At 42.3% G+C, this 24,144-nt stretch overlaps 1 long non-coding RNA gene across 2 annotated transcripts in view; it reads left to right on the top strand.

The window, feature by feature from the left end:
• Positions 1-17,531, top strand: part of LOC109284216 (uncharacterized) — a 28,417-nt gene extending 10,886 nt beyond the window's left edge. The window contains exons 2-3 of one of the 2 annotated variants that reach the window (XR_002091587.2): positions 10,990-11,137; positions 16,788-17,531. This is a non-coding gene — a long non-coding RNA (uncharacterized LOC109284216). Of the gene's footprint in view, positions 1-10,989; positions 11,138-14,921 lie in introns of both variants that reach the window. The other variant, XR_002091589.2, reaches the window with a different exon arrangement.
• The last annotated feature ends 6,613 nt before the right edge of the window (positions 17,532-24,144 follow it).

Here is a 24,144-nt window from a genome sequence, read left to right as displayed (position 1 = left end):
GAGTTCAGCAAGAATTCAAGTGCTGTACCTCTGTGAATGATGGTATATAATGATGACAGGAAAAGTGGGTATATTATAATTTAAGGCTTTCATATTTGTGCTGATATATCATCTTGTGATGTCTTAAACTATGCTATATCAATCTTTTTGCAGTTACACAACAATATAACTTATTGTGTTGAGCAGTCAAGTCCTTTTTTGTTAAACAGTCTTACTAGGGGCAAGGTAAGTTAGGTTTCTGACAGTCTAAGTCTGGATGGAAACACTGTTTTCCTTCCCCTACAAGGAGTGTCTTGCAGTATGATTCACAGATAGAGAGACTATTTGACATGGCCAGTACAAAGCAAAGTGATTACAAGGTTTGTGATGTTCCCTTTGTACATTTTTCTTCACAAGTGTAGTATAAAAATAAATGCCTACCAATAAATGCATAGTAACTAGCAATGTTTATTTGTTAGCAGTATTTTTGTTACCTAAATGGGCATCATTAACTTGAAGTTTAATCAATTTCAGAAACTCAGTTAAAAACAGTTTTGAATATTACAAATGTCCCAACCTCCTGCCCGCAACTTTTTTTTCTGGTTTACCCATCTACATTTTTTTTACTCATCTGCTATGTGAAAGACCCTACAGAGTGGAAACAGCACAAAGTCAACACACTGGGGAAGGGCAGGAGGAAGAATTGAGGATTTTTTTTTTCTAAGACCTCATCTGTATACATAAGATGCACTGTTTTAATGGAACTAGTATAGTTTAAGTGACACCACCCCTTTACCATAGGTGTAAATATGACAGTAGAAAGGTGATTTATACTAGAATAGCAATACTTGAACAAGAAGGGGAATAAGATGAAAATTATAGGCCCTTGAATTCTCATATAACCATGTCCATACTGTGTACTAGTCTATCTATTTCAAGAAAAGTATTCCCCAGAAGTCACATCCCTAAAAAAATAGTTACAAGCAGTCCAAAATCTGTGTGTAAACAAAGCCTAGCATCTTTTAGTTGCAGTACGTTTCAGTATTACTGTCAAAGTTACAGGTAAAATATTTAGAATGAATTTAAGGTGAAGTTAAAGCTGAACTGAAAAATGAAAGTGCCATCTAAAAACCAATATTTTTGCACTGATAAGAGACAATGGCACAGGATTACAGCAAAAAAAAAAAAAAAAAAAATCTTTCAACTTTGAAAGGACAGAATAAGGAGAACAACTCTCTCTAAAGCTGCTTCCTCTTTCTGGTTTTCTGTACAGCTCATGCCCCAGGTGTCTGGCTTCCTACTACAGTTGCATGGCAAGATTATATACGTATATATACACACCAAGAAGACCAGTGGGACATCAATAATTGCTTAGATATTACTGTATAAGAACTTAAATAAATGGATGTATGGCCAGATGGACAAGTTGCCTAGAGGATATCTTAGCTTAACATGCTTCAGAGAGCTAACAGAATGTTTAGGGATAAAAGTCTTTGTGCTAGGTTATGTTTCTGAATTATGCAGATCCGCATCGAGGATCATTCACTTCATGTGTTCAGTATTTTAGGATATGGACATAGGAGCAACTTTCTGTTGAATAAAAAGGGGAGAGGCATCACCTCACATCTCCTGCGTTATGCACATATTCTCACTCCATGGTAGATGAAAACTGAAACATGGTAGCACAGCCTGAGTGAAAGTTGCCACAGGTTAGCTTTCACTTATCTTGGGGGAAGGTGGGCACACTAGCAGTTATCATATTTTACCAGATGTGTGGTAAAGCCACACCTGCTTTTATTTCTCAGTAAGTTGTTCATATGTTCTAGGCCCTTAGGATCCATTAATTTTTTTCCACGACTATCTTGCCAAACTATTCAAGGATCAGGATCACTTTATTTGAGCAGGTGTATATGTTAAATATTAGTGTTTCTTAGGCTAGGGACAGATGTTGCATTTGTCCCTGGACAAGTTGTGCTTTGCCTGGAACAGGAATGTCCTGAATTGGCATGTACCCTCATTGTGCTTCTAATCAGAGTTTAGTGAATGAATGACTGCACTACTGCTTTTCTGCTACTGATTCAGTAAAGTAATCCTGGGATAACCATTCAGACACACTTTGCAGTGTCTTGGGATAAGCTGTTAATTTATCCTGTGAGCCTTTTCAGGATCTCTCTCAGGTCAATGGTTATGGACATCGGAACAATTGCACTTTGTTCTGCGATAAAATGTGATGTCTGTTTGTAGCCTTTATGGGGTAAGTTAAGCATAATTTTTTTTAATATATGCATACACCCACATTTTATATATATATGTTTTTTTCTCCAGACAGAAGATTTCAGGAGTCAGAAACAGATTTTTTTGTGATTCACTTGTCACTATGAACAGAGATTAGAACTGAAAGAAGAGTGACTCATACAATGTCTATGTTCATTGCTGCATGACTGACAGCTTGCAAGTAAAGAGGGACATACTTTTTTTCCTGTGGGAAGTCAGAGTAAAGGACATTTCACTCAGCCAAATTAAGGACATATTTTTGAAAGAGGGTGCTTCCATTTTACCAGGATCAGTGTGTCATAATCTCACATTGTCCATCTACAATGTTGAGAAGGGCTTTTTTCCCCAAAAGGACATTAATTACATTCAACACTGATCTGTGCTTCGATTACATTCTCTCTTGCCAACTTTAGGCTGATGCAAAGTTCCCTGAAGTCAATAGAAAAACTCCTATTGACTTCAGTGGAATTTGGATCTGTCCAAATCCTACTTTCTTAGGCTTTTACAACAAAGAATCTTTCTGTTCCTCAGTGACAGATCTATAGTTGAGTATTGACACTGCTCATTTGACCTGCTCTTTTCAAAGCAATTCTTTTTGAATTGCTCAATTCCCAATAATCCAACACTAATAGACTTCAGACTTCTGACATATTGTGAAATTCCTTTAAATTTTGCTACCTTCCTTAAAGCAAAAGAAACTCAACACACTGACAAAAAAAGAATCTTTGCTAAAGGGAAAATGTTCTGCTTCGTTTCAACGTCAGTCTAAGCCAGGGGCAGGTTGGGTTTTTTGCAGCAGATGGAAACAGCCCTCCTTCTCCCTCCCAGCCCTGATCTGGAAAAAAAAAAAAAAAGGCTCTACTTACTTTTCATTTTGTTTTCATTTTTCTAGATAAATCAGATATTATTTCTTTCTAAATCCTTTTATTACTAACATTCAGAAAGAGAACACAGTTCCCATTTCTAAGGGTATGGATACATGAAAAAATGAACACATGTATTATCTGCTCTGCAGTAACTTTCTTGTTCACTTGTTTAACCTATGAAAGTGGAAGCCAGCCTGAGATAATTTACCCCTCTTTCCCCAAGAGCTAAGCTTCTGCAGGTTAGCTTCCACATGCTACAATATAAGATCATGTGCGTAAAAGGTGACTGCATAACAGTTGAGTCACAATAAGGCATGATTCCTTTTTACCCCAGGATCTATTGTTGTTAAGACCACTGTGACCACCCAGTGCTGCCCCCTTTTCTGGACATGGTGCAGGCCTTATGATTCCCATTTCAAGCAGGTCCTCCCTCTTTTTTCAGTTCCCCACTCACCTGACGTGTTCAGGCACTGGGAGAAGCCTCGCTGGTTGGGTGACTCTCAGAGCTGAGACTCCAGGGAATCTACTGATTCAAAGCCTGTTATGGCTGGTCTTCCCTTCCGTGGAAAGTCCTTTTATTAATTTTTCTTTTTTTTTTTTTGTCTTCTGGATAAGCCTTGGATGGTACTGGCTGCCCTTCTAATCTTTTCAGGTTTCTCCACTGTCCAAGTCCTTCTGCATCTTACTGCTGAGGCCTTTTCTTTATATTCCTCTAAGTGGTGAGGTCTTCAGCCAGTAATCATCCTTACAGGATCTTTCCCCTTCTTCCTTGCAAGGGGGACTAAAAGGGGTCCTTTTACATCCATCCACTTTAGCCTATAATAAACAAGTGAGTAGAAACTCTATTGTAAGCCACAAAACTACAGTAGTATGTGATAAAAGGAGAAAGGATCTGAGAAAATGCGGTAAGCTTATGTCATCCAAATAATTAAAAAGAAAAATCAATACATATATATTACCAATCACCACTGGCTTTCTACATGGGTTTTCACAGCTGCTGATTTCAAGTAAACTCATTTGCAGTGGAGATACGGTAAGGACAGGCATTAAAATATATTGCAGTATACATGCAATTATGATCCTAGTCCAAAACCCACTGAAATTAATGGAAAACATGTTAATACATCTATATCCTTGCTTTCCACTTTGTGGTTTGGTTCAGAGAACAAACATCAAATCTGTTCTCACACCTGTATAAAACTGATATATTACATAATCTTCAATTGAGTTAGGCTGGATTTGCAAGTGTTAATGTGAGATCAGAACTAAACACAAATAACTTTGCCAGTCAACTGAATTTTCTTACTTTGGTCCTGTATTTTTGCTGAGACCATGGATCTTCTACTGAGAGGCAAGATTCAGACAGAAGAGAATGCCCCAATTTTGCAGCATAATCAGGCAAGCAAGGGCTGTCCAACAAGCCATGGCCCCTGGGCTGCACACCATATGGACATGCCAGCCTCATTTTCAGCTCTGCAACCATAGACTCCTCTTCCACCCCACCCCACATGAGGGCTCTGCATTGTAACACCCTCCTCCTCCTCTCTCACCTCCTTTCTCTCCCTACCCCAAAGTGGGGAGAGGAAGTGGAAGCTGAAGGAGGGAGGGGGAGATCCCAGCTGCTACTGCAGCTGGAGCAATGCAGGGAGGGATGGCTGGGTGGGACTCCAGGGGCCATAAATTAACCCCTCATGGGCCTCATGAGGCCCTACAGCCACCAGTTGGACAGCCTTGAATCCAGCCATGGGAAATCCCCATCATATCAGACAGGCTGGTGTTGATATCAGAGCTCAACTACAAACCTGCAAGACTCTCATGCACCCGTGTAGAGGGGGTTTTCTTCTTTGTGAAAGTATATGAAGCAAAAGGAGAGCAGCACATTTGAGGGAAGAAAATTGCCTTGGACCATTGTGAATTCCTACAGCTGTGAGCCAGAAAAGTAAGTGATGTTTGAATGCTGTGATGGATGCCTAGTTTTTTGGAACACAAGGACATACATTATTTAGCAGTAACAGCAGCAGCAGGAGGAGGAGCTCAACTTCAAAGAAAGGAGGATGGTTTAAAAACAAAACAGGGACTCATTTAGTTGTGCTGTCTCATGGGATTCAAATACAGAAGATCATGGTCCCCTGTTGATTGATCTCTTTCAAAGTTAGCATATCCTCCATTTTTTAAACCCAAGATGTGAATTTAATTTGAAGAGAATGAGGTTTTGAACAATTCCTCTAGGAGAATTTGCTTTTCAAGAAAAAAAATCTATTTATTCATGTCTAACTTTTAAAGAGAAGCCTTATATATAAAACAAGGAACAGAATTATACAAGATCCCATTTCATCAAGGGGAAATGCTTCCCTATGTACTCAGCCACAGCATATGGGCTTGCCTCTGCAGATTTTTTGGTGAGACAGAATAACTTCTTCAGGCTACACAGCTGCTATTGATGTACAAGGGCTGCAGTATCTTCTGAAGTCCATACATCCCCCTATCTTGAGAGGAGGAATCGATCAGTCTTGTCAGAAACCCACTGTCTGTCTCTAAGCACATCTCTGCAGGGATACAAAAGGAGTTCAGCGCTATGAAGGGTTCTGTGTGGCCTAAGGTGTAGACACTCCCTGAACAAACTGGTGTTCCTCTTCTTTTTTGCAAGGTAGAACTATCCTTATCCCCTTCACCTAGTGCTTTTGGAAATCATAAAGAAAGTGCTCACTAACAGTTTACATATTTAATAAGACATACAGGACAATATTGGGACAAAATTTGGGGAACAACTGCATTAAATATGAAAAGTTCCAGTTCTGCCTTCACATTATCTTCCATTGGGCACCACCAACATGCATCAGATTGTAGGGTCAGAGTCTTAAGTTTTCAGTTCTTATAAATCAGTATCCAGGTCCTCTTTGTAAAAGCCTATTAGCTTTTATATGGTTCTTCATCCAAGCCATCCAAGAGAGAATTTCTAAAAAAAGGGAAATGCTCCAACATAAGCAAGGGGAAGGGGGAGGTGATTATATAAAAACAAACTGTATAATTTGAAAAAAAGCAAAACAAGATTTTGAGAAAGATACCCTTCTTCAAGCCTGGTTTCAGGTTATGGCTACAACAACACTCCAATCCTACTCCAACTTTGATAGCAACTTCCTATTTCCCTCACCATGCTCTGTCTTAACTGACCTTGGTAGTCTGGACAGTGAAACACTGCTTCCCCATTGTGTCTCTCTATTTCTTCTTATTTAACAATCTTGTATGGAAAACTGTCAATCAGCTGAGGAGGTTGACTGCTTCAGTGATATTGAGGAATTAACATCACTGACTACTGTTCTCATTAAAACTGTTTTCATATTCTTCAAACCTGTTATAAACATTTAATATAAGAATTTACATTGAATAACTCTTGTGAGTCTTACTGACTGTAACAATAATGGCAAAATACTTAGCATGAATAGAGAGCTATTATTTTCAATACCTGTACATTCACATTAACTTTATCATTCACACTATACTGCGAAACAACACACACCTAACTACAGTGCTTTGTTACTTCAAGGCACTTAATTATAGTCAGTTTTATGGTTGCAGTGGGTAAGATTCCAAATGGCTACTAAATAGAATTTAGGTGGAATTTACATGCCCAGATTTGAAATTGTAATTCAAATTGACAGTGTGCCAATAGTCAAGTTCATGAGGTGCCTAAAAACATTAGGTTATCTTATTTTGGATTGTAAAATGCCCCAGCCATCAATACTAGGGTTTCTGTGCATGTTTGGAACCAATTCACACAGAGCACTTAGGCATGCAGCAGCACCTAACTCCCCTATAAGCTCTGTTGTAGCTGGGATAGTGGCTAGGCCTAACTCACATTAATAGCATTGAACTCAGCCATAAGATAACACTTGTAGTAGAGCTGCCAACTAGGGTTGTTGTCCATTTTTCCTTGAAAAGTCAATAACAAAATTCTGTTTTATATTTAATAACTAGGGCTGTGCGAAACACACCAGTTCATTTTGACTTCCTTTTCAATGGGACAATGTTTTGTTTTGAGTTTTGTCTCGTTTCGAAGTGCTGTTCCGTTTCGTTTTGTTGAAACTGTTTTGCTGTTTTGACATTTCGCCCATTGACTATTATGGGGAATCACAAAATTGCCTATAACTTTGTCATTTTTTGGCAGATTTGGATGAAAACAGCAGGAAGGGTAGCCCCTTCTGAGGGTATGAAGCCTAACAAGATTCAAAGAGATAGGTGCAGGAGTTTCTGGGAAACTGCACCTCAAAGTCTTGGAACCAAAACTTGTGCCACTTGTACGTGTGAAGGCGGGGGGGGGTGGGGGGAGGGGGTAAAAACAGCCAGCATGGTAGCCCCTGCTGAGGCCACAAAGACTGCCAAGTTTCAAGGAGATAGGTGCAGGGGTTTCTGGGAAACTACACCTCGAGCTGCTGACAAGCAAAACTACTGACATGTGTGACTCTGTGTGTGTGTTAAACCATGCCCTCACTGGCCCTGGGGCCTCTACATGACACGGTAGTGCCCCAATGAGGTCTCTTCCTCCCCTACAGCCTCAGTCCAGTCCACCACTTTAAATGACAACAGGTAATAACTTAGTAAGCAGCACAGTAGCACTAGCAGCATCTCAGGCAGCCAAACAGTCACAGTCTATCTGGGAGCAGTCCTTTCCTCCTCTTCCTCCTCCCTCTCCTTACTTTCTGTTTCCCTGCAGGCAAGCCCAGCTTCAGCTTTGAAACTCAAAACATTTCAAAACTTTAAAAATGTTTCAGCTGCCCTCATTTCATTTTGAAGCTGTTTTGAAGCCCTTTGTTTCATTTTGATTTCACTGTTTTGAGCTCAAAATGAATCAAAGCTGTTGAAATGAAACAGCCAGCAAAATTTTGCACAGCCCTACTAATAACTCGTTTTTGTTAATAAGATGTAAACAATCCAGGGAGTTAGATACCAGAACCCAGATTCTCCCTTCCCAGTTTAGTGCCCTAATCACTGGGCAAGGATCCTTCTTACTTGCTTCCATTGTGACCCCCATGACTTTCATATTCTTCACTACACAACAGTGTAACAGTTATTCCTCCTTCCTCCCCCCTCAAAGCTAGCCTATTGCCCAGTATGTGGGCTTTCTCATGGGACGTAGGAGATATGGATTTGAATCTTTCTGGGTGAGGAGGGCATAAAACCCAGACCTCCAACTTTCAATTCTAACTGCTAGGCTACTGTATAAAAGGCCAGTGATGATTCCCTTGTGAAGAAAAGTAGTTACTGAGTTTTTAGCCAAACTGCATGTTGCCAATGTGTATTTGGGTTTTTGAGCATGCCTACTGGATTGCCCTCAGGAGATTTACAGCTCTTCAAGAAATTTCTAGATCAGTGATTCCCAACCAGTGTGCTATGATACTCTTGGGTGTCATAAGATCCCTTTAAAAGTGATGTGGGTATCACACAATATTGGCACCTACACATAATTTGTAAGATATACCCAGGAATTCAAAATAGGAACCCATAATGTCATACATTGTGCTATGGTCTTTCTGAATTCTTTGTAACACAAGAATTGCTCTATCACTATTCTATAGTCAAGAAACAAGTACAAGCTAAGAACTGACATTTTCCAAGTGCTATCTTGAATGTAGATCAGTACAGCACCTGCATGCCTAGTTGATCAGAATATGAGTTTGGCAGATAATCAGAACTGCTATAAATGCAGGGACCTAGGGAAAGTTCAATGAGTTTAAACAGCCTCTTCCAAGATATTTTTTTTAATTGGTTTTGTACTTATGTGCCCAGTGTCTGCCCAAGTCTTGCTTTATGTGCCTTAGTGTTTCTTAGAGGAATTATTTTAGATATCGTTACCATCACTACTCCTACTTGGAACTTAGATTCATTTTGAAGTCTGAAAATTGCAGACAACTTTGATATTTTTTTCCAATTTTTTTCCAATGGTTTTTGAACAGCTGTACCTCAAATTGTTCTGCAGAGTGAGCTAGCAGATAACAGTGGGTTTTTCAAAGCATTCAGCATTGGCTTAACTCTGTTCCTATTGAGGTCAAGGGTAAAACTTCCATTGACTTCAATGTGAGCAGTTAAACCAATAGAATACTTAAAAAATGTCCTTGTAATAGCATAAGCAGGGCATTCAACATCACTTCTGGCAGTTGACAGCTCTTCTGCTTCATCCAAAGAATCAGGTTGTTCCTGTTGTGAAACTTAAATGCATAAGGGCAAAGAGAAGTTAGCCTTTTAAGCTACAGACCCAATTTTCCTGTATTGTATGACTTGCACAACTTTCCTACATTTGGGACAAAAACACTGCAAAGATTGGAAGTATATACTAAGAGAGTTAACGACTTTATGGGTGCATCTATGTGTACATCTATGTGCACTATCTATAAACTCTAGTGCAGTTTGTGCTGGAGTTGATTGCTTGCGGGTGCAGTATTTACGTGTGTGCCCAGGGCTGCAGCACACTGAGCTGGGGTAGTGTGGCCCTGGCTGGCAGGAGTCCCTGGAGGTCTGCCTGCCAGCCTGGAGCTGCTCCCCCCAGCTCAACGTGCTATGGGTGGGTGGCGTTGTAGCACCCTTGCACTGTAGCACCCTTGTGCCCCAGACAGCCCCATCACTCTCTACACATGCGTTGCACTTCTGTAAATAACTTGTACTTGTGCAGCAACAGTAACAACTGCACAGTCTGCTGCCCACATAGACATGGCCAGAAAATATCAAACACTGGGCGCCAGGTCCTCAAGTAGCATTTATTCCTTCATGGACTTCAGTGTTTATGCTATCTTAGTTTCTGGCTCTCTTTATTCCTTAATCTTGTATTGCAATTTTGGTCAGATTACGTGTCCCCTCTCACATTCTCAAAAGAACAGTCTTTTCTTTTGCTCAGTTAACCATGGAGTCAGAGAAGTAACGCTTCACTAGGTATGACTCTGAAGACTAGAGAGGACTTCTCAAAAAACACAAAAACAGTGGCCCAATTGTTTCTACACAAGTTCATGACAGCTTTGTCAAGAGGCTCAGTGGTAGAATTGGGCCAGGAATGAAAACTTTTGAAAACCCATCCCCAATCCCCAACACTGACAATTCTTCCAAGGCATCTATTTTGGGAAATTGAATGATGAGTTATGTTATGGAGAGAGGGGCAAGAGGGGAGAGCAAGAAAGCAAGTGTGCACTCCACAGATTTACATGGAATTGGTTCTTAGTTTACTTGTTTCAAACACACGAGAGAAAAAAAATGTTGAAAAGAATGGCAATTATCTGTCTGTTTTAAAAATGTATTCCATTGATTTAAAAAGTTTTTGTAAGTTTATTGAATGAGCCTGTTACATTTTATTCTAGAATAAACAGAGATGTTGCTGCTGTTTTCCTGCAAGCAGGGCATGTGTTGGATAAGTCTTTGAACTAGACTAATACAAGAAATAGGAGAAGGTGTGAAATGTAGATATTTTGTCACTTTTGGTGTGAACTGTATGGAGATTTCATTTAATTTTTAATAATGTTGCATGATATTTATTTACCCTTTATATTCTCTCTCCCCCCAAGATCATATGAATGCAAGTAATATCCAGATAATTTCCCATCCGCTCAATATGCTATGGTATAAAGTTTACACCATTGTCTGTATTTTATAGTCACAAAGGCACATACTTCCTAAGTTTGCCTTTTCACTCAGAGACATGTAAGATCAGAACCTTACTTAGTAAAGACAAATGAACCCATAGACTTTTCTTTAACCTTAAAATCAGAGGTCTCGGAGTATAAAGATATCCATGACCTCTAATCACAATGTTAAAGAGAGAGTATTGAAAAGCATCATTTTTTCTTTTGCATCAGTCTTTTATTCTCCTTTTCACTTTTTGTGTTTCCAGTGAGATGAGTTTTCCAAGGTGACTTCTCAGACCAATTTAATTCACTACCTGCCAGAAACTGTTGCTGAAAATAACTGACCTCAGAGGTTTTCCAATAGAGTCTGAAAAAATAAATAAAATAACAACATACAGACATCCAAGATTAAATGTAAGTATGTTTAAAAATATTTAGTTCAAAAGCATTTCTCTAACAAAAATCTACATGCTGAATTATAATGGCCTGCTTCCTTTGATAAAATCTTTGAAAACAGCAAAACAGTAATTATGAATTAAAGATAAAACAACCAAAATGACTAATTAAGGGTCCTGTTCATTAAAAATATTCCTGAGCTTTGATGCTCACAGAACCTGTGGAATTAGATTCTGAACTTCCACTTTACCTGATTCATCAAGAAATAACTGTTTCTTGTTTTTGAAATGTATGTTCGGGCAGTGCCAGCTCCCAAGGCATTATATAGTAGCTGAGGAGTTAACACTCATTCAAGTAAGCTATCTCCCAGGCTGTCCTGAAGGGTACTCCAGTTGCAGGCTTATTTTTAATTCCTCATTTCCAGACCTGCAATGAATTTTCTGGCTCTGTGTTATTCCTGCCTAAACATTGTTAGATGTGTGGCATACACAGGGAAGATGGCTGGGGAGTTGTGCTTTTTAAAATTGCTTGGCCCTCTGCTATGGTATAAAGATGTTTTCCACTGGCCCTTGATATTTTTGGGCAGCACACAGTTCTAACAGGCTTTCTGGTTGATTGATAGACCCTCTCGACTCAGCAAGGAGAAGGGTATTAACTGTTAAGAGCCTCCGACTGTATTTGTGTAATTCAATGGGACTTTTTCAGCGCAGCAATACAGCTGTTAACATGTACATTTCTCTGGAGAGCAGGACGTCCAGGGAAACAAGAGCTGGTTTATATTAATGAATCAGATACCAATCAAAGAGTCCATCTTGGTCAAAAAACAGCCCTAAAGCTGATCCTGACATCTGAACAAAAAACCCTGGAAGTAACACAGTGTTCAAATTTTGCCTCCAACCCCACTGAGAGAAATTATTAGCAAAAATCCTAGTGATGTCACAGGAAACTGCTGAAGTTTAGAACATGCAGCTTAACCAAATCCAATAACAGGACTTTAGAATTAGGCTCTATTCCTGCCTATGATGTCAAGGAGGCTCTATCAACAAATAAACCAAAATGCAATTTCAGGCAGGTCTCTGAAGGGTTTTGCAAGCTGTGTACTTAGCATGGTACAAAGCTCAAGTATAGGAGATGAGGCATGGGTAAACTAAAGCAAAGGTAGAGCCAGAACACCTATTACTCTGCAAATTCTCCTGGCTTTTTCACCTGTGATACCAGCTGTGGTCATTAGCTAGAACGTATTTTAGATAATGACTTCAAATCTACTTGGTGGCCTTTAAGAAATGCTTTCACACCTACTTCTCTTTCACACCTGGGCACTGTTCAACCTGTCTGTGTCAAGTGATGGGATTAGGATTTGATCCTTTAGGGTTTAATCAATGAAAGTGGGCGTGTCTACACATGCATTTACTCCATCCTAGATTTACTGTGCAGTAAAATGCTGCACAGTAAGGGTGTCTGCTCCAGGCTCCAGCTGCAGCTGCCAGCACTTTGCAGCTTTCTTGAAAAGCTCACTCTCTGCTCTCTGGGCAGCTTCTTCCTTTGCTTAGGAGCAGTGTAGCAAGTGCAGAGGCAGCATATGTCACCTTTGTCCATGCACACTCCACCTCTCTGCACGATGCACTCCGCCTCTCTGCACCTAGCCCCTGGCCCTGGTAGCAACCACCAGAGTCTGGGGATCCTGCTGGCTGCCGTAATCATCTCACTGGTCTGCTGCGCTGATTGTCACCTGGTCCATGGCTGGTTTGCCCTGCCCAGCTCAGAGAAGCAGGGGAGCACTGCATGATGGGGAATCTGAGTCCTGAAAGATAGCTCCATTGGGGGTGAGGACTTGCAGAAGGGAGATATACAGCTCTGTATAGAAACACAAGTAACACAAGCAGCACACTGATAGAATTACAAATACCCTAGAAACATGTCCCTAATAAATGAGCACACCCCAAGGTGATGGGCAAATCTGGTAACACCTTGTCCAGCAGACCTGGGACAATGAACAGTGACTGGAAAACTTCTGACTGACCTGGGTCACCTTCTGGGACCTGCTCCAGCGGCTCTGGCTTGACCTGGAGCAGAAGGACACTGGCATGTACCTGGCCCTCCCTGTCAACAACTGTCCCTCATGCTGCTGAATCTGGCCACGCCTTCCAGCCTCCCTTATGTGGGACACCTGTTTGGCATGGGCAAGGTCATCAGTGGGGAGGCCATCCTGGAGATGTGTGGGGACCTCCAGAATGTGTTGGGGCACATTGTGCTCCGTATCTATAACCTCCTGGCAGTGGTGGCAGGGTTCCAGTGCATCTGGGACCTGGATGGGACCCACATCGTGGTTACATGTCCTCCCCATGGAGACTGCCCCTATTACAGCTGATGGGAATTTCACTCCATGGTTCTGCAAGCCATTGCGGACCATGGGGACATGTTCACCCATGTGAGTGCTGGATAAGAAAGGCAGCGTGCATGATGCCCACATCTTTCAGAACTCAAGCCAGGTGGGACTGCTGGAGAGCAGGCGCTTCATGCTGGGGGTGTTAGACCTGCAGCTGGGCACCATGGTGTTCCCACCCCTGCTCACTTGGGACCCTACTGACCAGTGTCTGCCACGGCTGATGCGGCCCTACACTGGACCCCCACACGGCCCACTTTAATTGCTGCCTGGGCTAGACCCACACCCTGGTTGCATGTGCCTTCAGCCACCTCAAGGGCTGCTGGCATTCCCTAACCACCTGCCTCGAGGTTGCTAAGGACAACCTCCTCCAGGTCATCATCACAGCCTGAGTGCTGCATAATATCTGCGAGCTCCAGGGAGAGATGTTCTGTGGAGGAGGCACAGCAGAAGGAAGTGGCCTTGCGGCAGGAGCACCACCTGTGCTAGCAACAGTGGGCACCCCTGCCAAGGCACCAGGAAAGCCATGCACCTACCAGTGGGGTCAGGGCACTGTGGAAGGCTCCAGATGATTACCACCTCCTACACTCCCCACTCTATCCCACCTGCCCAGCTGCCCACAGACCCTCCACTCCCTGCCAACCCCCAGCACCACTATCATGGAAGACGAGTCCAAACAATAACTCTATTCTTCTCACATCACACCCGCATCTCCCTCCCCTCTCCCTCTCCAACACATAGATCCCCCTTCTCCTCCTTCCCCAACAAACAGAACCCCTCCACTACCCACTCCAACCACCAACAATGAAAAACCCTCTTCCCAGCAAAAACTATATACAAAGTGGGTTTTTTTTATGTCCTGGAGTGGGGGGCCATGGGGGAGGGGTGCCTAGTAGGCAGAGCCCAGGAGTGGCTGGCCAGCACCCCAGCCTCAGGCTGTTCTGCTGGGGGGGGGGTGGTATATGCTGTGGTGCATGTGGTGGGTGGAGGGCTTGCCCCTGGGTGGCCACTGGTTGTCTAGCATGGGTAGGTCCCCCTCTGCGAGAAGCTGTCTGTGGCTAGCAGGGTTGGCATGGGTTCCTATTCCTACTTCTGTCTGATCTGGCTCTGTGACCATGTGGACCCATGCAAGCAGCAGGCCTGGGCCCAGGTGGGGGGCCTGGGTGGCGGTGGACCTGGGCGGCGCACTGGGCCATGGGCTTCTGGCAGTGGGAGGCAATGGAGGACCTCCTCCCAGGCCCAGGTGGGGCCCTGCTGTGGGGTGGTGGACAGTTGTCAGGGCACCTGTGGAACTGGGAATGGGAGCTGGGTAGCAGCTGGCCTGTATGAGACTGCAAGGACCATGGCGATGTCCAGAACCCCAAAATTATCATCTATGACCTGCACAGACCAGCCCAGGATGGAATTTTGTTCCCACAGGGCCTGCTCCTGCTCCTGCTCCAGGGCCAGGCACTTGGCCTGAAACGCCTCCTCCTGGGTGATATCCTCTGCCTGTGACCTCTCCTGGCAAGCCAAAGTCCTCCTCCCTCCACCTCTCCTCCCAAGCCAAGTCTTCTTCCTTTAAAGTCAATATGGCCTCCTTCTGCTTCTCTGCCACCAGCCGCTGGAGGAGGAGGATCTGGCAGGGGGTTGGAGGAGGAGGGCCCTGGCAGAGAGTTGGACTAGATAAACTCTGAAATCCCTTCTAGCCCTACCTCTCTATGATATCTTTGTGAATGAATACAGTTGATGGAACTCACTAGAAACTATTGCCCTATGTGTAACTGAGTTACAGGTCTAGCTCCTGTGTTGTACACAGGTAGATATCCTTGATTTAGATTGCATATTTCTTAGATGTCAAATGTTGACAGAAATATATCTATTGTCAGGACTCATGACAGCCTTACTTTCAAGACAGACAGCCTTACTTTCAAGACACTAAAATGTGAGAAGTATACTTTAGAATTCCATGAGTTTTTTTATATAGTACTTAATTGACCATGATTAAGGAGGGAACTCCTAAGAATCTGTTCTGTGATGCCACGTTCAATTGCTGAAATGAACACTGTTGAGTGATTCTACCTACGACTAACATGTGAAGCAGGAATAGAGCAGCTGTATTTCAGTACGTACAACACAGCTCCAGAGCTCCCCATTCATTTCCTCATTCTCAAATTCTGAGTAGACACACATTAACATCAGAGAGTATATGTCCCTGAATAGATAAATAATATCAGAAAAGACAAAAGAAGTTTTCTCCCTCCAAACCTCAGCATAAAGACTGGCTATGACCACAATTATTTTGCTTCCTAAATATAAAGTTTGGTTTAGGTTTGCACCTGGTGTTGAGGTATACTATTTCCGTAGAAATGTGTGGAAAATAATGAGGCAAGATCTGAGCCTTGGCCCTTGTAATTTTGCATCAGCCAGCAGGGATTGGCCAGAGCAGAGGGAAGCATCTTGTACAAGTGCGGTAGATCTAGCATGTACTCTTTCAGAGTCAATCAGAATTGTCATAAGGATACCTGTTGTTCAGTGGGTCATTTGCTCTGGCTAGCCAGGCTCCAGTTTCAGGTGCTGCCACATGTGCTGTGCTGGTTTTTTGGTGCTTTTTTTTTTTTAAGATACTGGGATTTCCTGTATCTAATTTTTCCTCCACATAGCAAATATGCAGCACAGTGAACAGATTAACTTGCATCACATGCCTTTTGTGGCACTTCAAAAGACTTTGAGGCACCACAACCCACACGTTCCTACTCAAGGGGATGCAACCCTGGTGTGCTAAATTAAAGCCACAATTTAGTAGTTGGTAGGGGATGCTACTACTCAAGAAAGAGTCTAAGAAAGGATCAAAAATTGCTCTAACTCTAAACAGTAATATTTCAAAGTGTAGTTTATTGTGGTAAAGGCCCAGGGCCTTTCAACTTACCAAAAGACGGCAAAAATATCAGAGATCAATTGATTGATAGTAACTTGCTGCTTCCTTTAATAAAGATGTAGAGGGAAAAGAAGATGGACAGGATCTAGCTAGATGGAAATGCAAATTCTAAGTGCTGTGCTCATGATGAGTAAGCCACTTAAAAGTTGTTTATGTGATTTTTCTTCATTGCATTTAAGAAAAAAACCCCAGAAAGCCATCATTTTGTCACTTAATAAGTCACTGTTCAGCTAAATCAATCCCACATCCTAACCTCAAAACCGAGTACAAACAAACAAGTATAAATGATAGAACTTTACTCAAAGTAGAACTTTGAAAGTATGTTTCTTTCATGCATAAACACGTTAAAGCTTGAAATATTTCATTAGGTGCAACTTCTTCAAAAAGACAAGAGTAAAGTGCCAGTTCTTCCTCAATATGCCACATTTACTAAGTTGGAATGGTGACAAGTGTGATCATAAGTTTAATTCAGAAGTTTACAACAGGTTAGTGACTGAGTGTTAAAGCTCAACATAATTCAAAGTAACTAATTTGATATTAATTTATTTTTCTGATCATGAATTATCTGCAAGTAGCTTGCAGTTTTCTTAATGCTTCCTTTTAAAACTTTTCATAAACCCTTTTTACAACTAATTTTAAGTTTGTGATTTGCTGCAGACATTCATGCACAAATCAATGTTGATAAAAATGGTTAAACTGCTTACCATGCCAACCAACACTGTCTTGCTATATTCCAATATATTGTTTCCTTTTGGCTCATACTCAATTTGAGATCTCTTTGGGGCTGGTCTTATCTTCTTTTTCCCCCTGTGTCTGTACAGTATCTAGTAAAATGCTATGGTAATACAAATAGGAATGCTGCTATTTCTCATTAGCTGTGTAAACCTTCTACTTAGTGTTGATAGCAGTAATAAAGGATAGCTATCTGTAGCCCTTCTAAAGCAAGGGCAGGCAAAATCTGGACTGTGGGCTGGATCCAGCAGGCAGTGGACTTCATTTCCCAGCAGCCCCTGCCCCCGTGGCTAGGACCCCAGCAGCAGCCATGCTGTGATAGCATGGGGGCCAAGGTTTCCATGGAAACTGGCCCCAGCAGCACTGGAGGCAGTAGCAGTGCCAGCCTCTTCCTGGTGGTGGGGGTGGGGGGTGAGGGAGAGCTAAGGGGGGAGCTATGCTATAGGTGGGAGAGGGATGGGCTTAGCAGACAGCAGCAGCAGCACCACCACTGGGATGGGTGGCTATGGGGAGCTAAGGGGAACTTTGGGGTGGCTATAGCCTCTCCCACCCCCAGCAGCATTTCTGATGGCAGAGTGCATGGCAGGGTGCAGAGCTGCTCCAGAGCTGGGCTGGGATCTTGGTGCAGTGACAGTGTGGTCCAGAGCCAGGGCAGAACCACAATCTGTGGCCTGTGCTTGCCAGGCAGGGACATATAGGTAGTGGATTGTGACTCTGCCCCAGCTCCTTGCAGCAGTGACAGCATGGTCCAGAGCTGGGGCAGAGCCATGATCCACTGCCTGCACATCTGCCAGGGTGTGCAGACTGCAGATTGCAGCTCTGCCCTGGCTCTGGACCATGCTGTCATCGCTGCAAGATCTCAGCCTGTCCCCAGGGGAGCTCTGCACATCTGTGTCAAGGGCCACAGATGTTCAGTGCAGATAAACCAGTTTGAAAACGGCTGAAACCAGTTTCAATCCCCCAGCATACCAGCATGCTCTCTGGGCTGGGCAGCACTCTCTGCTCTCCAGCAGGGCTGGCCCCTCCCCTCTGCTCCCTGGCTGGAGCTCTGGCACAGACTGTAAGCATCTGCTTGGCTTCTCCCTGCTAAGCAGGGATTTTTTTCCCCTTCCCCTCTGCCTTACATCTCTCAGCATTAGCTAGCAGCCACATGCTGGCTACAGTCTGTGTTGTGGGAGACAACAAAGGCAGACAGGCTTTTTGAGCAAATCAACACATAGCTGGTAATGACCTTCTTTGGAAAAGCTGTTTAAGAAGAACTTGAACTAATAGAGAGAGGCTTTATTTTCTTAATGGGTTGATGAACACTGAGTTAGGGGTGATAAAAATTCCGCGCTGGGTGGGGGTGGGGAGGAGAGACATCAGAGCATGCTGCCAGGGCCTGGCCAAGCCCCCCTCAGATCAGCACTGTAGAAGGGAAGGGAGGGCTGCTCTAGTGCCCCGCCAGCTTCTAGTCTGAGCCACTGCAGGCATGTGCCAGCATTTTTTCAGTCCAGAGGGTATGTCTCTGAGGTTACAAACTGGTTCAGCCTAGCTAGGTTAGACTAACCTGCAAAGGTTGATTCAAATTCAGGCTCAGGATTTTTGAATGTCTTTCTCTGGCCCAAAAAGCTGTCTCTTCCACCCATTTGGGTCATAAACCTGTTACTATATTAAATTAATGTATTTTAGCACTATCTTAAAGAAAACAGGGAGACTCCTGTGGTTCAGTAGTCAAATCCTTGCCTGCCATACAGGAGACCTGAGTTCAAATCCTGAATTGATTATACAAATACAACCATGGAGACACCAAACATCTAGATTTAGTCTGGCCTTTGGATTCTGTCTTAGTAGGCTAACAGGGGGATAGAAGTTCTTCTATTCCTCTAGAACTCCTGCCTAGGCATATGTATCAAAGGCCTGGGTGACCTCTCATGCATACACTGTGATCTGGAAGGATCAACAGTTGCAAAGAGAACAGAAACAATTGTTAGTAGGGTCAAGATGAGCAAGAACCTGGTACAGAAGACAATGCTTTCTTATTAGTCTTTTTAAGGAAGACAGAGTTTGTAGATCTGAATGAATCACACACACACAAAAAAGCTGCAGCAAACTAGTAACATACACACACCCAAAAACAACAACAACAAAAACAAAGTAATCTGCTGATCCCGCGTGAGAAAACTCCTGATTTCCCAATCAGATAAACCAGCCAAGCTGGTAGCATTTCCTGGGCAAGCCTCCAATAAACAAGAGGAAGAGAAGGCATTTTGATTTCCAAGACCTTTTTTACATTTATTCCTGTTTTATTACAATTCCCTTTGTTCAAGAAACCTGTATAGTCTGAATTAAGACAAAGGATTTTAAACAGTCCCTCACTGTAGTCCCCATTGAAATGTTCATTCAAGCCTATGGCTAGGCAGGAAAAATCCTTTCCAAAAATTACAGCTTTAGAACTCCTCTGGTAAGATTAATATACTAATTATTTGTATCATTGTAGCATCCAAATATTCTAGTAATGATTAATGTTTCATTATCTTGGGCATGATATAAATGCATGAGGCATAGTCCCTGACCTGGAGAGCTTTCAATCTTGTTCAAGACATGATGCAACTAATTAGGACAAGTGAAGGGTAGAAAAGTAGTAATAAGATTACATAGATCATACATTCAACAAGGGAAGCAAGCATGTACCTAATTAGGGCAGGTTAATATTCCCATTGAAGACAACAAATCTACCCACATAGAAGGACCTTTCATAGCATCTGATGATGTGAGCTGTCCTTCACAAAAGCTTATGCATCTCTGATTCAGTAAGATGCAACTCTACCCTGCCTTCTGCCTAACTCCAGGCTGAAATAAATAGTTCCTACCACATTTTTAGAGACAACATGTACTCTAGTACCATGCAGAATGGACCTTCATAGCTTAATTTTGAAAAAAAGCAAAGTCAGTGCAAGTTGGCCCCTGACTTTAATAGCAGACTTTGTAGGACCCAATTCTACTAACAGTGTCCCCAACTTAAATGTTTCAAATCACATTCATCCAGTTTTCACATCAGCACTGCCTATCCATGTTGAAGTAACAATTATGCCCATTTATTGAGTAGTATGTATTTTTTAATATGAGAACATTCTTAAAAGTCAGCATGTATATATGTGCAGGGGACAGGTATAAAGGGCAGAGCATGATTGTATGTTGGAGCAAGCTAGATCCCTGACAACCCCTTTTCAGAGCTCTCAGGGCCCTGCGCCTTGTTTACAGTAAAGAGACAGCATTCACAACCTGGCATTCAGTCCAGGTGTACAGACTCAGAACTCCTACCCTCCTCAAAAGCATTCTTTTTTTTTAACCAATTTTCATTTTACCCACATTAGAAGCTGTTTGCATGCAAATTCTTCAAACTCAATTCGATTAAACTGCATCAGTGCTCGTGATCAGCTGTTTTTGCTGCCGCAGCAGCCCCAACAGCTGCTGCCACCAGGCAGCAACAGCTGATGGACCCTTGATCAGCTGTTGCTGCCTACAGGCAGAGTGGAGCAGCAGCAACATCTCTGAAATGGCTGCTGTTGCCTGTTCTACCAAACAGCTAATTGGTCACTAATCAGCTACTTGGCAGAATGGAGCACCACACAGCCACTGCACCAAGCAGAGTTACAGCTCAGCTCACCATGGGCACTTAGGGAGCCAGCTGTCCTTCCTTGTTCCCCTTGGCAATGGGGGGCTAACCCCCCCCCCCATAACTATCTATATAATTGTCCATATATAATCAAAAATTTGGTTACTTTTCATCCAGCTGTGTGTAGGAGTGTAGTAATTTAGCACACAGGTCATTAGCATCACAGATAGCAAAATATATATTTCTAAAGTGAATTAGATTTCAGGAATTTGATACTTGATCTATTGTGTATTCCTTCACTGTGTAAAGAGGAAATCCTTTTCAAATCCCGTTTCCTGGTAAAATTCCAGTTGGGTGGTTATTTTCTGCCCAAGTTTTCCTCTGGAGTTTGAAATAGGAACACTATTTCTCAATTTGTTTTAACTGGCTAGCTTGTTTTAACCATCAATGTCAACCACATTAGAAGAAAACGGCTATGGAAGAATTTTCTACGCAGCTAAGACACATGAAACAGTTATGTATGGATACAACAAGCTGGAGAAATTTGAAGAAATCTTTGATTTCTCTTCTTACAATTTCTAGGAAGACTCTTCTAGCAAATTAAAAGAATGTTCAAGTCTAGAAAGTGTTTGGAAAGTGCTTAGCTTGCAGTAAATGCCAAAAATAGCAAAACAAGACTTTGCATTTAAACACTGACTTCTGTTCTCCTCCTCTTTTTGGGGAAGGATGGGTGCAGATGTCAGTTCTTCAGTATTTCTCTCTTGAGAATGTTGCTTTAGTCTGCAGTTTATCGCTGTAAAAGTAACTAAAGTTAAGAAAGCATCTCTAAGTATGTCTTGCTAAAGCCACCATAACTTGTGTAACTGTATTTTTGCCTTGTGTTAAAATTAAATAATGTAATCTCTGAAACATTTTGCATCTCATGCCAATTTTTCCTTTTGCGTATAGGAGTTACAGTCATGCTGCTGGAAAGGAAGAATTCTATCTGCAGTTACAGCGAGTCTTTGGGGCATAAACATGATAAGTCTCTTCTACATGTGCCCCATATTACAGCCAAGGGTAATCACATTGATTTTAGTGAGATTACATTTGGAAGTAAATTTCAACATGTGCATAACTGTTTGCATGATCAAGGCCTAATCTGTAACAAGTGGTACTAGAATATATCTGAAATTCCAGAACAACATTCTCATGTTTACTTTTTGCAGCAAGGACAAGTCAGGAAAATTAGGCATACTGCAGCCCTGAAAGCTTGTGGACATACGGTATTTACTTTGATCATCTGCAAACTAAGCTTATTATTTAGACAAGTAAGCAAATGAAGAATGGCCACTGAACAGAACAGGAAATAACTGGAGAAATTGATTCTATTCTTTTCTCCATATCTGTGGCTAATGGGAGCCAATTCAACCTTGTTTACCAATTGGGAAACCAACTGGAAGTACATTAGGAGCCCATAACACATATGGCAAAAATAGCTGTAAGTGTGTGTGTGTGTGTGTGTGTGTGTGTGTGTGTGTGTGTATGTGTGTGTATGAGAAAAGGCGTTAAATTAACAAATATGTCCATGCATTTGAATTCTATTGCTTGTGAAAAAATTTGGAACAGACAGTTATAGAAACCAAAATCCTCAGTATATCACCTGAACAGGGATAGCATAGGCAGCTGTATAGCAAACTTCTCCATACAACTGTGAATACCATGCCAACCTAGAACCCATCCAACTCTATTAATTTGTATGTTAATACAGAGCTTGACTTACCTTGCTTCAGTCCTGATATTAGGAGGCTGTATCTATAAAAAGTAAATTAAGTTTCTTTGGCCATTCACTTCTTGGTACAGCATCTGTTCCAATTTTGGCCTGCTATGCTTGCTTCCACAGACTGATAACTGAATAGGGCTCATGACCCACATATTACATGGAGCACTGAAAAGCCATTCAGTGTTATAAACCAGGGCTGTTCAACTTTAGTGTGAATGGGATCCACATGCAGTACTGGTGTGCAGCTCCCCCAAGGAACACACCATGCCAGTTTTCTGCTATTGGGGTGGATCCCATCTGGGATTTCCCTATCACACTGATTGCATCAGCAGCATATGTCCACCCTTTTCTATCCCCTTGCCATTTGTGCTGTGGCACCAGCATCTGGGCCACTGGGGCCTGCCCATGCTTCAGCCTGCAGACCATGTGCTGGCCACCCACGGGTCACCAGTTGGACAGCCCCATTATACACTTTCTTGCAAAGAAAGATGTAGCCTGGATTTCAACAGCCGAGCTAGAATTAAACAGCTCTTTGTTCCATTCCCAGACTCCTAACACAATGCCAGAAAAGTGCTTTATTCAATTAGCATTGAAAATACCACTTTTTCCCCTTTACCAGTGTCTAACTCCTGTAGTGTTCACCCAATCTAAGATCTATACAATTCTCATTCCTTCTTCCCCTGCAAAGTGAAATTGAAGTAAACCTTTTTCTCCAAGCCTTGTATCTAAAAATCTTGGCTTTCCCAACGTTTCAGTTGTCTTGCAACTCTTATCAAAGTGTTGCTACTTGAGTTCTTTTTCTACCACTGCTGAACATTGTTTAGAGCTGGGGAAATGAATTTATACATATTCATTATGAGACAAGTTTCCCTGTTCTTATGTATCGCTGTGCATCTAAACATACGGAGTTATGAATGTAGACTTGAAAGAATGGAATAAGAAAGATCCAACAGCAACAGATACCCTCAAGAACCCAGTTATAAAAAGTTAAACAAGGCTGTCTCTAGGTGGGTGGAACTGAGGATTTTTCTCAATCTTAACTTAAGAAGTAAGAAAACGGAGGAATCTGAAAAACCCAAAAAAGGGGTAGGGAAATGAGTGAGCTAAGAAAAAGTGCAGTGGCGCGTCAAAGAAAGAAAGAAAAAAAGTTTTGAACGACTCAGAGAATTCACAGAACAAGCAGTTCAGGCTGATCTCTCATCTCAGAAAATGGGAATAAGCTATTTCTGCCTGCATCTGTCTGCAAATCCACCCCATCTTTAGAAGAGTACATAGCACCTACTACACAGTTCAAGTTGGTCATGGCAATAGACATTTAGGACAACTTACAGATTTTACACCTTATCCACTGCTGAAGCTACCTAGCCCAACCTATCCTTTGGTCAGAAAGGATCTACTAAAGCCACTTCATGCTCTTGTTGCAATTCTGGCAAGATGGGTAAACTGCATAAAAGTCCCTGACACACTGTCACCAAAAAGCTAGAAAGAGGGGTACTTTTTGCCCCCGTAGTCTAGTGCTTAGGATATTTGTCTAGGGAGTGGAAGACCCAGAAAATCCCTCTTCACTCAGGAGCTTGAACCAACAGCTTCCACTTCCAGAAACGTGCTCTAAACACCAAGTAGGACAAAAAAT

Source organism: Alligator mississippiensis, chromosome 4 (assembly GCF_030867095.1).
Source record: "Alligator mississippiensis isolate rAllMis1 chromosome 4, rAllMis1, whole genome shotgun sequence".
NCBI lineage: Eukaryota > Metazoa > Chordata > Crocodylia > Alligatoridae > Alligator > Alligator mississippiensis.
The sequence above is the reverse complement of the archived record's forward strand: the minus strand, read 5'-3'. Positions and strand labels throughout refer to the sequence as shown.